The sequence below is a fragment of the Mobula hypostoma genome, chromosome 12 (assembly GCF_963921235.1).
Source record: "Mobula hypostoma chromosome 12, sMobHyp1.1, whole genome shotgun sequence".
Classification (NCBI taxonomy): Eukaryota; Metazoa; Chordata; class Chondrichthyes; order Myliobatiformes; family Myliobatidae; genus Mobula; species Mobula hypostoma.
Window position 1 is genome coordinate 6110062 of NC_086108.1, and position 16269 is coordinate 6126330.

At 43.2% G+C, this 16269-nt stretch overlaps 1 pseudogene; it reads right to left on the reverse strand.

Annotated features, from left to right (window-relative positions):
* LOC134354585 (cytochrome P450 2C20-like) overlaps positions 1-16269 on the reverse strand; it is a 68190-nt pseudogene that overhangs the window by 3547 nt on the left and 48374 nt on the right.

The window sequence follows — 16269 nt, forward strand, 5'->3', positions numbered from 1 at the left end:
TCTGAGTTAGACCATAAGATATAGGAACAGAATTAAGCTATTTGGCCCATCAAGTATTTACTGCCATTTCATCATTTTCCCACTTAGCCCCAATCAGAAACAGGTTTAATATCACCGGCATGTGATGTGAAGTTTTTTAAACTTAGCAGCAGCAGCAGTTCAATGCAATACAGAATCTAGCAGAGAGAAAAAAAATGATAAATAAATAAAATAACAAATAAACAAGTAAATCAATTGTGTATATTGATTAGATTTAAGAAAATATGCAAAAACAGAAATACTGTATATTTTTTTAAAAGTGAGGTAGTGTCCAAACGTTCAATGTCCATTTACGAATCGGATGGCAGAGCGGAAGAAACTGTTCCTGAATCACTGAGTGTGTGCCGTCAGGCTTCTGTACCTCCTACCTGATGGTAACAGTGAGAAAAGGGCATGCCCTGCGTGCTGTACGTCCTTAATAATGAACGCTGCCTTTCTGAGACACCGCTCCCTAAAGATGTCCTGGGTACTTTGTAGGCTAGTACCCAAGACGGAGCTGACAGGATTTACAACCTTCTGCAGCTTTTTTCGGTCCTGTTCAGTAGCCCCTCCATATCAGACAGTGATGCAGCCTGTCAAAATGCTCTCCACTGTACATCTATCGAAGTTTTGAGTGTATTTGTTGACATGCCAAATCTCTTCAAATTCCTGATAAGATATAGCCACTGTCTTGCCTTCTTTATGACTACATCAATGTGTTGGGACCAGGTTAGATCCTCAGAGATCTTGACACCCAGGAACTTGAAGCTGCTCACTCTCTCCACTTCTGATCCCTCTGAGGATTGGTATGTGTTCCTTCGTCTTACCCTTCCTGAAGTCCATAATCGGCTCTTTCGTCTTATGACGTTGAGTGCCAGATTGTTGCTGCAGCATCACTCCACTAGTTGGCATATCTCACTGCTGTACACCTCTTGTCACCACCTGAGATTCTACCAACAATGGTTGTATCATCAGCAAATATGTGGATGGTATTTGAGCTATGCCTAGCCACACAGTCATGTGTATACAGAGAGTAGAGCAGTGGGCTAAGCACACACCCCTGAGGTACACCAGTGTTGATCGTCAGCGAAGAGGATATGTTATCACCAATCTACACAGACTGGGGTCTTCAGTTAGGAAGTCAAGGATCCAATTGCAGAGGGAGGTACAGAGGCCCAGGTTCTGCAACTTTTCAATCAAGATTGTGGGAATGATGGTACTAAATGATGAACAGCATCCTGACGTAGGTGTTTGTGCTGTCTAGGTGGTCTAAAGCCGTGTGGAGAGCCATTGAGATTGTGTCTGCCATTGACCTATTGTGGCGATAGGCAAATTGCATTGGGTCCAGGTCTTTGCTGAGGCAGGAGCTCAGTCTATTCATAACCAACTTCTCAAAGCATTTCATCACTGTCGATGTGAATGCTAACGGGCGACAGTCATTAAGGCAGCCCACATTATTCTTAGGCACTGGTATAATTGATGCCTTTTTGAAGCAAGTGGGGACTTCTGCCCGTAGCAGTGAGAAGTTGAAAATGTCCTTGAATACTCCTGCTAGTTGGTTGGCACAGGTTTTCAGAGCCTTACCAGGTACTCCACCTTGTGAGGGTTCACTGTCTTTAAAGACAGCCTAATATAGGCCTCTGAGATGGAGATCACAGGGTCATCAGGTGCAGCAGGGATCTTCACAGCTGTAGTTGTGTTCTCCCTTTCAAAGCATACATAAAAGGCATTGAGCTAATCTGGTAGTGAAGCATCGCTGCCATTTATGCTATTGGGTTTCGCTTTGTGGAAAGTAATGTCTTGCAGACCCCGCCAGAATTGCCATGCATCCGATTTTACCTCCGACCTAGTTCGAAATTGTCTCTTCGCCATTGAAATAGCCCTCCGCAAATCATACCTGGTTTTCTAGTACAGGCCTGGGTTGCCAGACTTGAATGCCACAGAGTTTATCCACGGCTTTTGGTTTGGGAATGTACAGCAAGTCTTTGTGGGCATACACTCATCCACACAGGTTTTAGTGAAGTTGGTAACAACTACAGCATACTCATCCAGGTTCGAAGATGAATCCCTGAATACAGTCCAGTCCACCGATTCAAAGCAGTCCTGTAAGCGCTCCTGTGCTTCCCTTGTTCTATCTTCTTGGTCCTCACTGCTAGTGCTGCAGTCTTCAGTCTCTGCCTATACTCAGGGAGTAGAAGTACAACTAGGTGATCATACTTCCTGAGGTGAGGGTGTGGAATAGCATGGTAGGTATTCTTGATGGTGGTGTAGCAATGGTTCAGTGTGTTGTTTCCTGTGGTATTGCAAGTTATCTATTGATGGTAGTTCCTTAGTGATTTTTCAGACTGGCCTGGTTACAATCTCTCAAAACGATGGTGTTTTGTGCACGTTGATCCCATTATTCAGATCATCTAAAGCCTGCTTGACATTGGCCTGAGGTGGAATGTAAACTGCTACCAAAATGACCCCAGAGAACTCCCGTGGTAGGTAAAAGGACAACACTTTACTGCTAGATATTCAAGGTCTGGTGAGCAACGTTGGGTCAGGACTGATATATTTGTGCAGCAAGAAGAGTTGATCATGAGGCATACTCCTCCACTCTATGGATCTATATTGACAGTGTGTAGTAAACCCATCAATCTGAATTGCTGCATTCTGTACGGAAGGGGTTACTCAAGATTCCCTGAAACAAAGGACACACATGGTTCTAATGTCCCTCTGATTCAGCACCCTGCTCTGAGATCATCGATTTTATTCACCAGAGGCTGCATGTTCGCCAGCAAGATAGTCAGTATGGGGAGTTTAAAACCCTGTTTCCTTAAATGCACTTGTAACCATGATCTACACCTGCGCTTCCTCTGTGGGCACTTCCAACCACAATTAGTGTTGTTTCCATTGGTTTTAAGCAGCGATAGTTCATTTAAATGCATTAAGACATCTTTGTTGACTGTACTGACCTTGGAAGCAATTGTGCTTTTTAGCTGTATCAGGCTGAAACAGGAATATTTAATCGTATCCATTGAGAGTGCTGCTGCTACTCGAGTCACGCCTAGGTGTTCTTCCTGTATCCCTTCATGGCCTAACTAATCAAGAATCTATTGTGTCATCCTGCCTTTAGAATACTTCTTCCTCTTCAGGATGTACATACCCTACACCTTCTGAATTGCTTCCAGAAATTCCAGCCATTGCAGCTCTGCCATCATCCCTGCCAGTGTTCTTTAAAAGTCAATTTTGGCCAGCCCCTCTCTCATGGCACTGTAGTTCCCTTTGCTTCACTGTAATACAGGTACATCTGACTTTAGCATCTCCTAAAAATTGCAGGGTGAATTTGGTCGTATTATGATCACAGACTCCTGTGGAACCTTAAGCTCTCTACTTTATGACTTGTTTTGTATTCTCTACAACCTCAATGTAAAACTTTGATATTATAATCACTAACAAATGACTTTTTATTGATGTAAGAGATGCAAGTTGCTCGAACCTAAACTAAGAAATAAACACTGGAGGAATTCCTTCAACATTTTGTTTCTTCAGAATCAGGTTTAATGTCACTGGTATATGTTGTGAAAGTTCTATTTTAACTTCATCAGTCCACAGGACTTGTTTCCAAAATGCATCAGGCTTGTTTAGGTGTTCCTTTGAATCTTTTGAATAGAACTTTTGCCACAATGAGCAGAAGTATGTTTGGAGGAAAAGGGGTGCAGAATTTCAAGAACCCTTCTCCAACTGTTGAGCATGGGGGTGGATCGATCATGCTTTGGGTTTGTGTTGCAGCCAGTGGCACAGGGAACATTTCACTGGTAGAGGAAAGAATGAATTCAATTAAATACCAGCAAATTCTGGAAGCAAACATCGCACCATCTGTAAAAAAGCGGAAGATAAAAAGAGGATGGCTTCTACAACAGGATAATGAACCTAAACACACCTCAAAATTCACAATGGACTACCTCAAGAGGTGCAAGCTGAAGGTTTTGCCATGGCCCCCACAGTCCCCTGACCTAGACATCATTGAGAATCTGTGGATAGACCTCAAAAGAGCAGTGCACACAAGACGGCCCAAGAATCTCACAGAACGAGAAGCCTTTTGCAAGGAAGAATGGGCAAAAATCTCCCAAAAATTTGAAAGTCTCTTAGCTGGCTACAAAAAGCACTTACAAGCTGTGATATTTGCCAAAGGGGGTGTTACTAAGTACTGACCATGCAGGGTGCGCAAACTTTTGCTTTGGGTCATTTTCCTTTTTCGTTATTGTAAGAGGTTTCTTCTTTTACGTTACTGCGTAGGCTAATCAAAATGGCTTCTTTGTTATGTTAACTGCTGAGAAAGTTTTCTCTTTAGCAGCTTGTTTGAGTTATAAAGAGAATTGTATTTGTTTGCTAACCAATTGGGATAGATGTTATTCTTTCTTGTGTGTCTGTAAGCTATCGTGTTGCACGGGCTTTGGGGCAGAAGGCACAATGGAGACAGAGAGGGGAAATGCGATGCTGTAAGTTGGCCGACGGGACGAACCCCAAGTGGGAGTCCGAGACCCAGGACGTTCGGCGAGGAAAGGAGACAAAGACAGACTCGTGTGGAGCGTCTGGTTGACCACCGTGGTTGGTCCCAGGCAGTAGGCCGAGGTGGTCAGAGGGGATCGAATGGTGGAAATAGGACCCCGTTAATTGAGCTCCAACTGTTGTGCACGAAATGGTTGAACTTTGATAAGTTTGGCGCCTTTTACTTTCCTTTCATATTTTATCTCTATTAATTACATAGTTCCAGTAATATCTATAAATTGTAATCATTTAATCGCATATGGTGTATTGTCTGTTATTTGGCGGGGTGGGGTACATCACACAGCATCCACACAAACTTGATTACCCAGTCTGGCGGGGCCGAAGGCTGCTTCCCCTAAATGAAAGTGAGTTGAGCGAGCCTGAGGCTTACCAAGGGGCTACATCATTTTGAAACTATAAAAGATGGAAATAAAAAAAAGTTTTCTTGCTTAACATATTAAAGAAATGTGTCATTTTTAACTTTATGCCTTTTGGAAATCAGGAAATCTTTTACTCGCTTAGCTATTCACAGTAACAGAAATTTTGACCGGGGTACCCAAACTTTTGCATGCCACTGTAGATGTTTAAATATTATATTTATTGATTGATTCATTGAGATACAGCACAGAACAGGCCCTTTTAGGACTTCAAGCCAATCTGCCCAGCATCCCCCAATTTAATCCCAGACGAATCATGGGACCATTTACAATGTCCAATTAACCGACTAACCAGCACATCTTTAGACTGTGGGAGGAAACTGGAGCACCCGGAGGAAACCCATGCCTTCATGTGGAGAATATACAAACTCCTTACAGACAGTGGTGGGAATTAAATCCGAGCCACTGGTACTAGAAGTTACTGTGCTAACCACTACACTACCATTCCGCCCTAAATGAAGCATTGTCAACCCAAAGTATTAAAGTAAACAATATCATCGTAACCATTGAAACTGTATTGTGTTACCACTCATCTTCAGGGTATCAAACTGTGATGTACTTTGAAGAGTAAAGACTTCCATATCCACCAACTTCATTGTCTCTCCGGTGATTTCATTTACAGTCGCAACACTGGGTAATCCTCGCTGTTTGATTTTCGTGTGTGCTGAAGTGAACAATCTACTCCAGCTTCAGTATAAAGGGATCTCCTCACGCACGCTTTGATGTTTAGCTCTGTCTGACTCCAGTTGGAGTAATGTGCCCAGAGTCAACACCTCAGTTTAGGAAGGTCTACAGAAAGCAGCAAGTCTGTTTTATTGGGCGGAGAGCAGCAGCAGCCCATTACGCCATTGGTGTTTAGGATCACAATGAAGGTCATCCACCTCTGATGGTGTTCAGGGCTTCCTTCATCATGTCAGTGGCTCAGTTTTCACTACTGTCATGCAAGTCCTTGGTGAGGACTCATGAATACCAACACATTCAGATGTAGAAGGATTCTTCATTGCTATTTCCATTTTAGACCAAAACACCTTAAGACATAGGAGCAGAATTAGGCTAATTGGCCCATCAAGTCTGCTCTACCATTCAATTGTCTAGTTAGTCTGGCCTTTACCCTTTGACCTGTTTGGCATGGGTGACCCTACCAAGAGCTAAATCACAAAGCCGTAACTCCTTCCAATATAGATCTCTGGGTCATTGAGGCATGCAAGCCGACAAACCCTACAAAGTTGTGGTCCTCTTGCAGGTGGGCAGAGAGAAAAGGCAATAAAATAAATAAGTGTATATGTATACCTGCTGAGAATGCCATGAAATTTTCACTCTTTTTGAAATATCCATTTTCATCAAGGAAATGGTTTGCATTAAATGATTCTGGTGACTCCCATTGACTGTTGTCTTTCAGAGCAGAGGAAAGGACAGGGATCACAAGCATGCCCTAAACACAGAAACACGTTCAGACATGGTTATGATCAAAAATTATGTCAGATGCACAAAGCAGAAAGTATCTCAACACATTAAAAAAATGACTGATGACGTTATACGTCCCAGAAACGATGTACTGCAGTGGCTGATGTGGTATTGATCCTCGGAGCACAGAATGTAATACATTTGTGGTCTGAAACCTGATCTTGTTGGATCGGTAATAATAGTATTATTATAATATTAATATAGTAATATTATTATTACTGTTTAAAATTTTTTCTCAGCTCAAGCTGGTAACGCCTGACATACAGGGATAGACAAGCACGTTCATTTCTCAGTTGCTAGGAGATTTCGGACTATTCAGGTGGTGTTTAGTATTGTGGCTTTCTGGTGATTTACATGAATATTGCTGTGTAGGATTAATTGTTTAATGCTATTGTGTAGTGACTGGGATGATACCAGCTGTAGATATTACTATTGGGACAATGTATACTCTGTTCATGTTCCATTGTCTTTCAATTTCCTCTTTTAATTCAGTGTTTTTCTGTATGTTATGTGTGTTTAGAATCCAATAAGTTGTGCTTGTTTATCCTGTATTATTATATTATTATTTATAGAGCACATTTCATACAGGCGATGTAGCTCAGAGTGCTTTACAATGGGTTAAAGTGGAGACCATAATACAGTTGAAGTCAGAAGTTTACATACACCTTAGCCAAATACATTTAAACTCAGTTTTTCACAATTCCTGACATTTAATCCTAGAAAACATTCCCTGTCTTAGGTCAGTTAGGATCACGATTTTAAGAATGTGAACTGTCAGAATAATAGTAGAGAGAATGATTTATTTCAGCTTTTATTTCTTTCATCACTTTCCCAGTGGGTCAGAAGTTTACATACACTTTGTTAGTATTTGGTAGCATTGCCTTTAAATTGTTTAACTTGGGTAGCCTTCCACAAGCTCTCACAGTAAGTTGCTGGAATTTTCTTCCATTCCTCCAGAGAGAACTGGTGTAACTGAGTCAGGTTTGTAGGCCTCCTTGCTCGCACACACTTTTTCAGTTCTGCCCACAAATTTTCTATCGGATTGAGGTCAGTGCTGTGTGATGGCCACTCCAATACCTTGACTTTGTTGTCCTTAAGTAATTTTGCCACAACTTTGGAGGTATGCTTGGGGTCATTGTCCATTTGGAAGACCCATTTGTGACTGAGCTTTAACTTTCTGGCTGATGTCTTGAGATGTTGTTTCAGAATATCCACATAATTTTCCCTCCTCATGATGCCATCTATTTTGTGAAGTGCACCAGTCCCTCCTGCAGCAAAGCATCCCCACAACATGATGCTGCCACCCCCATGCTTCACTGTTGGGTTGATGTTCTTGGGCTTGCAAGCCTCACCCTTTTTCCTCCAAACATAATGATAGTCATTCTGACCAAACAGTTCAATTTTTGTTTCATCAGACCAGAGGACATTTCTCCAAAAAGTAAGATCTTTGTCCCCATGTGCACTTGCAAACTGTAGTCTGGCTTTTTTATGGCGGTTTTGGAGTAGTGGCTTCTTCCTTGCTGAGCAGCCTTTCAGGTTATGTCGATATAAGACTTGTTTTACTCTGGATATAGATACTTGTCTGTCTGTTTCCTCCAGTATCTTCACAAGGTCCTTTGCTGTTGTTCTGGGATTGATTTGCACTTTTCCCGCCAAAGTACGTTCATCTCTAGAAGACAGAATGCGTCTTCTTCCTGAGTGTTATGATGGGTGCATGGTCCCATGGTGTTTATACTTGCATACTATTGTTTGTACAGATGAATGTGGTACCTTCAGGCGTTTGGAAATTGCTCCCAAGGATGAACCAGACTTGACATCATTTTCTGACCTCAATCCAATAGAAAATTTGTGGGCAGAACTGAAAAAGCGTGTACGAGCAAGGAGGCCTACAAACCTGCTTCAGTTACACCAGTTCTGTCCTGAGGAATGGAACAAAATTCCAGCAACTTATTGTGAGAAGCTTGTGGAAGACTACCCAAAATGTTTGACCCAAGTTAAACAATTTAAAGGCAGTGCTACCAAATACTAACAAAGTGTATGTAAACTTCTGACCCACTGGGAAAGTGATGAAAGAAATAAAAGCTGAAATAAATCATTCTCTCTACTATTATTCTGACATTTCACATTCTTAAAATAGTGATCCTAACTGACCTAAGACAGGGAATGTTTTCTGGGATTAAATGTCAGGAATTGTGAAGAACTGAATTTAAATGTATTTGGCTCAGGTGTATGTAAACTTATGACTTCAACTGTATATAGGAGCAGAATTAGGCGACTTGGCCCATCGAGTCTGCTCTGCCATTTCATCATGGCTGATCCGTTTTCCCTCTCAGCCCCAATATCCGGTCTCCTTCCCATATCCCTTTATGCCCTGACCAATCAAGAACCTATCTACCTCTGCCTTAAATATACCCAATGACTTGGCCTCCACAGCTGCCTGTGCCAACGAATTCCACAGATTTATGACTCTCTGGCTAAAGAAAGTCCTCCTCACCTTTGAAAATGGACGTCCTCTATTCTGACTGAGGCTGTGTCCTCTGGTCCTAGACTCCCCCACCATGGGAAATATCCTCTCCACATCCACTCTGTCAAGGCCTTCCAACACGCAAATAAAATTAAATATAAAAATAAAAGATAAATAGGTGTTAGTTAAAAGCAAGGTTAAATAAATAGGTTTTGACCTGGCATTTAAAAATGTCAACTGAATCTACATCATTATAGTTTCAAGTATTGAGATCCACAATTTAGGAGCGTAGTTCAAAAAAAAACAGACCTGCCAATTTATTTTTTGGGAGAAATTTGTTTAACTTTAAGAGACTGGCAGAAGACGACCTGAGATCATGGCCTCAGGATACAAGGTCATCACTTTAGAACAGAGATGAGGAAGAAATAAGAGGGGACTTCATTGAAACCTATTGAATATTGAAAGACTCAGATCAGGGGTTCCCACCCTGGGGTCTACAGACCCCTTGGTTAATGGTAGGAGTCCATGGCATAAAAACGGTTGGGAACCCCTGGCCTAGATAGAGTGGACATGGAGAGGATTAGGGCTAGAGGACACAGTCTCAGAATACAAGGATGTCCCTTTAGAACAGAAATGAGGAGGAATTTCTTTAGCCAGAGGGTGGGAATCTGTGAAATTCATCACCATAGGTGGCTGTGGTGACCAAGTCATTGGGTACATTTAAAGTGGAGGTCGACAGGTTGTTGCTTAGTCAAGTTGTCAACGATTACAGGGGGAGGCAGAAGAATATAGATGAGTAGGGATAATAAATGGCCTGACTCTACTTCAAGTTCTTGTGCTCTTTTTAGTGCATTATATATTAATACTTTAAAGCCCTACTATTTACTGTGTACCCCAATATAATGGTGATTATTCCACTTCTTGGAGTGTATGGGATATCCAGGGAGGGGTAGCACCTCCAGTTATGGAATTTGTCATGTCCATTCCGGGCTAGCTCATTCACCTTTGGCCCCCACTCTGCTCTCTGCTGTGGCTCCAAATAACTGTCTTTATGCGACAGCAGCCACACCCCAGTACACCACTTCAACAGGCTGACTAAAGTCAAATAATGTCAAATAAGTTACAAATAATACAAATAAAACATAATATTGATCTTGCCTCTGACCTTGGGTATCAAATATCCTCAGAAGTTCACATCACTAGTTGCCATGTGTGGAAGGTTCATGGGAGCGATGTCGATGTATCGCTGGACCTCGTGGATGACCACGTCAGTGTACGGCATCTTCGCCCGATCCTCAATTGCCGGTCTTCGATGAGATCCAATCACATCATCAATCTCACTGTGAATCTTCTCTGGGAGAGGAAGTTAAGCAAATTTTGTTTCACACATTTCATTTACCAACATTTCCCAACTTGTCATATTGGTCAATATCGTCTGATTTTACAATCAATAGTCAGTTTATTAGGTACACCTGCTCATTAGTGCAAATTTAGGATGACGAGAGAGCCAATTTGAGACTGTAAACGTCTGTAAGGAGTTTGTACGTGTGTCTCACGCCGCATCTTCACAGGCAAGCACAGGATCACACAGACAACCGGAAGGGTTAAGTAAAACTAGGAATTTTATTAATAAACTAATCAGTTGAATTTACAAGGTCTTGGATAACTCAGCCAAAACTCCACTAGGCAGGGATCAAGACAACGGAGACCTGAGAGGATAGCACTACCCCTTTAAATACATTCCAGTGCACAAAAGAATCTGTGCCCAGCTGATAAAACACCAGACTAATTACAGGGTTAACCAGTAACTATTCTAATAAGAGACAAAAGTCCAAGGATACTTAAGCAACACACATCAGAGTTGCTGGTGAACGCAGCAGCCCAAGCAGCATCTCTAGGAAGAGGTACAGTCAACGTTTCGGGCCAAGACCCTTCATCAGGACTAACTGAAGGAAGAGCTAGTAAGAGATTTTAAATTGGGAGGGGGAGGGGGAGGGGGAGGGGGAGGGGGAGATCCAAAATGATAGGAGAAGACAGGAGGGGGAGGGATGGAGCCAGGAGCTGGACAGTTGATTGGCAAAAGGGATATGAGAGGATCATGGGACAGGAGGCCCAGGGAGAAAGAAAAGGGGGAGGGGGGGAACCCAGAGGATGGGCAAGGGAGGGAGAGGGAGAGGGAGAGGGAGAATGAGTGTATATAAATAAATAATGGATGGGGTACGTGGGGGAGGTGGGGCACTAGCAGAAGTTTGAGAAGTCAATGTTCATGCCATCAGGTTGGAGCCTACCCAGACGGAATACAAGGTGTTGTTCCTCCAACCTGAGTGTGGCTTCATCTTTACAGTAGAGGAGGCTGTGGATAGACATATCAGAATGGGAATGGGACGTGGAATTAAAATGTGTGGCCACTGGGAAATCCTGCTTTCTCTGGCGGACAGAGCGTAGATGGAAGTGGAATTAAAATGTGTGGCCACTGGGAGATCCTGCTCCCAGTGGCCACACATTTTAATTCCACGTCCTATTCCAATTCTGATAGGTCTATCCACGGCCTCCTCTACTGTAGAGATGAAGCCACACTCAGGTTGGAGGAACAACACCTTATATTCCGTCTGGGTAGCCTCCAACCTGATGGCATGAACATTGACTTCTCAAACTTCCGCTAATGCCCCACCTCCCCCTAGTACCCCATCCCTTATTTATTTCTGTACATTCTTTCTCTCTCTCTCTCCCCCTCCTTTTTCTCCCTCTGTCCCTCCCACTATACCCCTTGCCCATCCTCTGGGTTCCCCCCACTTCTCCTTCTCCCTGGGCCTCCTGTCCCATGATCCTCTCATATCCCTTTTGCCAATCACCTGTCCAGCTCTTGGCTCCATCCCTCCCCCTCCTGTCTTCTCCTATCATTTTGGATCTCCCCTCCCACTTTCAAATCTCTTCTTTCAGTTAGTCCTGATGAAGGGTCCCGGCCCGAAACGTTGACTGTACCTCTTCCTAGAGATGCTACCTGGCCTGCTGCATTCACCAGCAACTTTGATGTGCGTTGCTTGAATTTCTAGCGTCTGCAGATTTCCTCGTCCAAGGATACTTAATTGGACACCTGAAAAGTCTTGAAGAATTAATTGGAAGTATCCAAGGACAATTGCAACTTAACTGTAAATTGGGGAAGGTCTAACAACACAAAAACCCCGAAGTGCGTTAATTCAGATAATTATAATTAATAAAACACAGAATATAAGAAAAAACTCAGACCACTCAAAAAAGTCTACCAATGACCCATGGTTGTGAGAGTGTGGGTTTCCTCTGCATCCTCTGGTTTCTCCCACATCCCAAAGACATACAGGGTAGAAGGACAATTGGTCACATGGGTGTAACAGTAGTTGGGCCAGAATGGCCTGTTACCATGTTGTATCTAAATAAGCTACGTATGCGCAGTAGGCCCCCCCCCCCAGCCCATATGAGATGGTGATGCAGTCGGTCAGAATGCTTTCCATAGTACATTGTAGAAATTTGTGAGTGCCTTTGGTGACATACCAAATCTCCTCAAAATCCTAATGAAATATAGCCTCTGCCTGGTCTTCTTTGTAGCTGCATCATGTTACGTCCTCAGAGCTACTGAAGGAAGTTGAAATTGCTCACTCCTTCCACTTCCAATAGCTCTGAAAATAGGTTTGTGTTCCCTCGTCTTACCCTTTATGAAGTCCACAGTCAGTTCTTTGGTCTTACTAATGTTGAGTACGACACCACTCAATTAGCTGGTATATCTCTCTCCATTGCACCCTCTCGTCACCATCTGAGATTCTGCCAACAATGGTTATATATCATCAGCAGAGTTATAGCTGGTGTCTGAGCTGTCCCTAGCCACACAGTCACAGGTGTAGAGAGAGCAGAGCAGTGGGCTAAGCACATATCACTGTGGTGCGCCAGTCAGGTGGAGATCTTATTTCCGATCCACACAGATCGTGCTGTTTCGGTTGCAGTGGAAGGTACAGAGGCCTAGATTCTGTAGCTTTTCACTCAGGTAGCTTTATCTCAGTGGGGAGAGCGGGACAAGGAGAGAGCACGTGGGGAGGGAGGGGGACAGAGAACGCGGGGAGGAAAGAGGGAGCGCGGGGACGGACCGGGGGAGGGAGACAGAGCGCGGGGACGGAGGGAGTTTGGGGAGGGGTGGTGGGGAGGGAGGGAGAGGTTGGTGGGGACGGAATGAGGGAGAGTGGGGGAAGGAGGAACGGGGAGGAGGGATGGAGAGTGGGGGAAGGAGGGAGGGAGAGGGGAAAGGAGGAATGGGGAGAGAGGAGGGAATGGGAGAGATGAGGTAGAGAGGGTGAAGGTGACGGAGGAGGCCAGAGGGACAAATCATGCAAACAATAAAAGCAAGCAAATAGCATTCAGAACTGAAGGTGTACGAAAGACTCAAAGTCAGGGATCACTGCAGTCTGAGTAATCCAGAATGTGAGTCAGAGTTTTTATCACCAGCATCTGTTGTGAAATTCTGTTAACTTAGCAGTAGCAGTACAATCCAATACATGATCATATAGAAAGAAATATAAATAAGGAAATCAATTGCACAGCCGCAGTTCATTGCAGAGCTGAGTATAAATTCTTAAAATTGTCTGAGGTCTAAGTATTGTCAGAGGTATTTATTATTTTGCTCCTGAGATTCCTAATAAATAACAGAAACATTTTGGGAAACTGGGAGTTGAGTATTTGATGACTTGTCACTGAAATGAACCTCATGGTTTTGTCCTAATTGTGATCTTCCTTGTAAAAATTCTGTCTAATTTATGTTTTTTTCTTCAGCACTCAGCTTATATGATGCTGTGTGCCTGTGATACTGCTGCAGGTACGGTTTTCATTGCACCCTTGCATGCACAGGCAGCATGGTATGAAGCTGTTAGTACCGTCGTGTCTTACAACGCCAGTGAACACTGATCAGAGTTTGATTTCCACCGCTGTTAGTAAGGAGTTTGTACGTTCTTCTCTGTGACCCCCTAGGTTTCCTCCAAATCCTCTGATTTCCTCCTACATTTCAAAGACGTATGGTACAGATTAGTAAGGGTTGGTAAATTGTGGGCATGTTGGCACCGGAAGGCCCTAAGAAACCATCAAATATTGGAGCAGAATTAAGCTATTTGGCTATTTCAACATGACTGATCCATTTTCACTCTCAGCCCCAATCTCCTCAATATACCTGTGATTCCTGACAAATCAGGAATGTATCAAATTCTGCCCAATATATCAATCCCTGGCCTCCACAGCCACCTATGGCAACAAATTCTACAGCTTCACCACCCACAGGCTAAAAAAATTCTTCCTCATCTCAACAATTCAGGAACAGCTTCTTCCTCATGAATACTACCTCGCTACTTTTTAATTTCAGTTACTTTGCACTACTTACTTTAACTTAACAACTTAATAGGCATATATAACTTAAAGTAACTCAGTTTTGTTCTCTATGTTTATTTATCATGTATTTCATTGTATTGCTGCCATAAAGTTACCAAATTTCACAACATATTCCAGTGATACTAAATCTGATTCTAATTCTAAAAGGACGTCCCTCTATTATGAGCCTGTGTCCTCTGGTTTTAGACTCTCCCACCATAGGAAACATCCTCTCTACAGCCACTCTATCGAGGCCTTTCCACATTCAACAGGTTTCAGTGAGATCCATATTAGAAGTGTGGTGACACTTGCGAACTGCCCCCAGCATAATTCCCACTGAGTTGTTTTGACACACATGATGCATTTCTCTGCATGTTTTGATGGCTTATGAGTGCCTGAGATCCCAAGAGCGATTGCGTCTGGATTTCACCTCCTAGTAGGGTCACCCATGGCAGTAAGGTCAAGGGAGAGATTCCAGACAAAGAGTGATCCAACCAAGACCTCAACGGTGGAGCTGGTGGAAGATGGTGACTCATCACCATGGCTGTGAATGCGCAGGAAGGCTTCAGCAGTGTAGGGTCCCGAGTCATTTTGCATCCCGTGCCACTGGACACTAACCCCGACCCATCAAGGACCGAGTGGTGGCTGCTCATGCATCAATCTCCCCATGTTAAACAAATTCACCCACAGGCATTCTCCATTAGGGAAATAACCCCTCAGGAGAACATCATACTTGTCTTGAGTGATTACTATACTTCCATTTTTAGAATTTACTCATACATATAACAAAAAACTGGAAAACATTTTGGGAGGTGGGAACCGAACTGAAGAGACAGAAGGAGGGATGATTGGCTCACTTAAAGCTTGGAGAGTGTGAGAGGGAGGATAGGCAGGTGCTAGAGAAGGGATACGCTCAGACCAATGGGATGAGATGGGTCTATTTTAATGCAAGAAGCATTATGAACAAAACAGATGAGCTTAGAGCGTGGATCAGTACTTAGAGATATGATATTGTGGACATTACAGAGACTTGGATGGCTCAGGGGCAGGAATGGTTACCTAGAGTGCCAGGCCTTAGATGTTTCAGAAAGGACAGGGAGGGAGGCAAAAGAGGTGGGGGCTTGGCACTGCTGATCAGAGATAGTATCAGGGCTGCAGAAAAGGAGGAAGTCATGGAGGAATTGTCTACTGAGTCTTTGTGGGTACAAGTTAGAAACAGGAAGGGGTCAATAACTCTACTGGGTGTTTTTATAGACCACCCAATAGTAACAGGGACAGCAAGGAGCAGATAGGGAGACAGATTCTAGAAAGATGTAATAATAAGAGGTGTTGTGGGAAATTTTAATTTCCCAAATATTGATTGGCATCTCCCAAGAGCAAGAGGCTTAGATGGGGTGGAGTTTGTTAGATGTGCTCAGGAAGGTTTCCTGACACACTATGTAGATAAACCTACAAGAGGAGAGGCTGTACTTGATCTGGTATTGGGAAATGAACCTGGTCAGGGGTCAGATCTCTCAGTGGGAGAGCATTTTGGAGATAGTGATCACAATTCTATCTCCTTTACCATAGCATTGGAGAGAGATAGGAACAGACAAGTTAGGAAAGCGTTTAATTAGAGTAACGGGAAATACGTTCTCAGGGAAATATACAGCAGAAATGTGGCAAATATTCAGGGGATATATGCGTGGCATTCTGCATAGATACATTCCAATAAGACAGAAAGAATGGTAGGGTACAGGAACCATGATGTACAAAGGCTGTTGAAAATCTAGTCAAGAAGAAAAGCTTATGAAAGGTTCAAAAAACTTGGTAATGATAGAGATATAGAAAATTATAAGGCTAGCAGGAAGGAGCTTAAGAATGAAATTAGGAGAGCCAGAAGGGGCCATGAGATGGCCTTGGTGAGCAGGATTAAAGAAAACCCCAAGGCATTCTACAGGTATGTGAAGAGCAAGAGGATAAGACGCGTGAGAA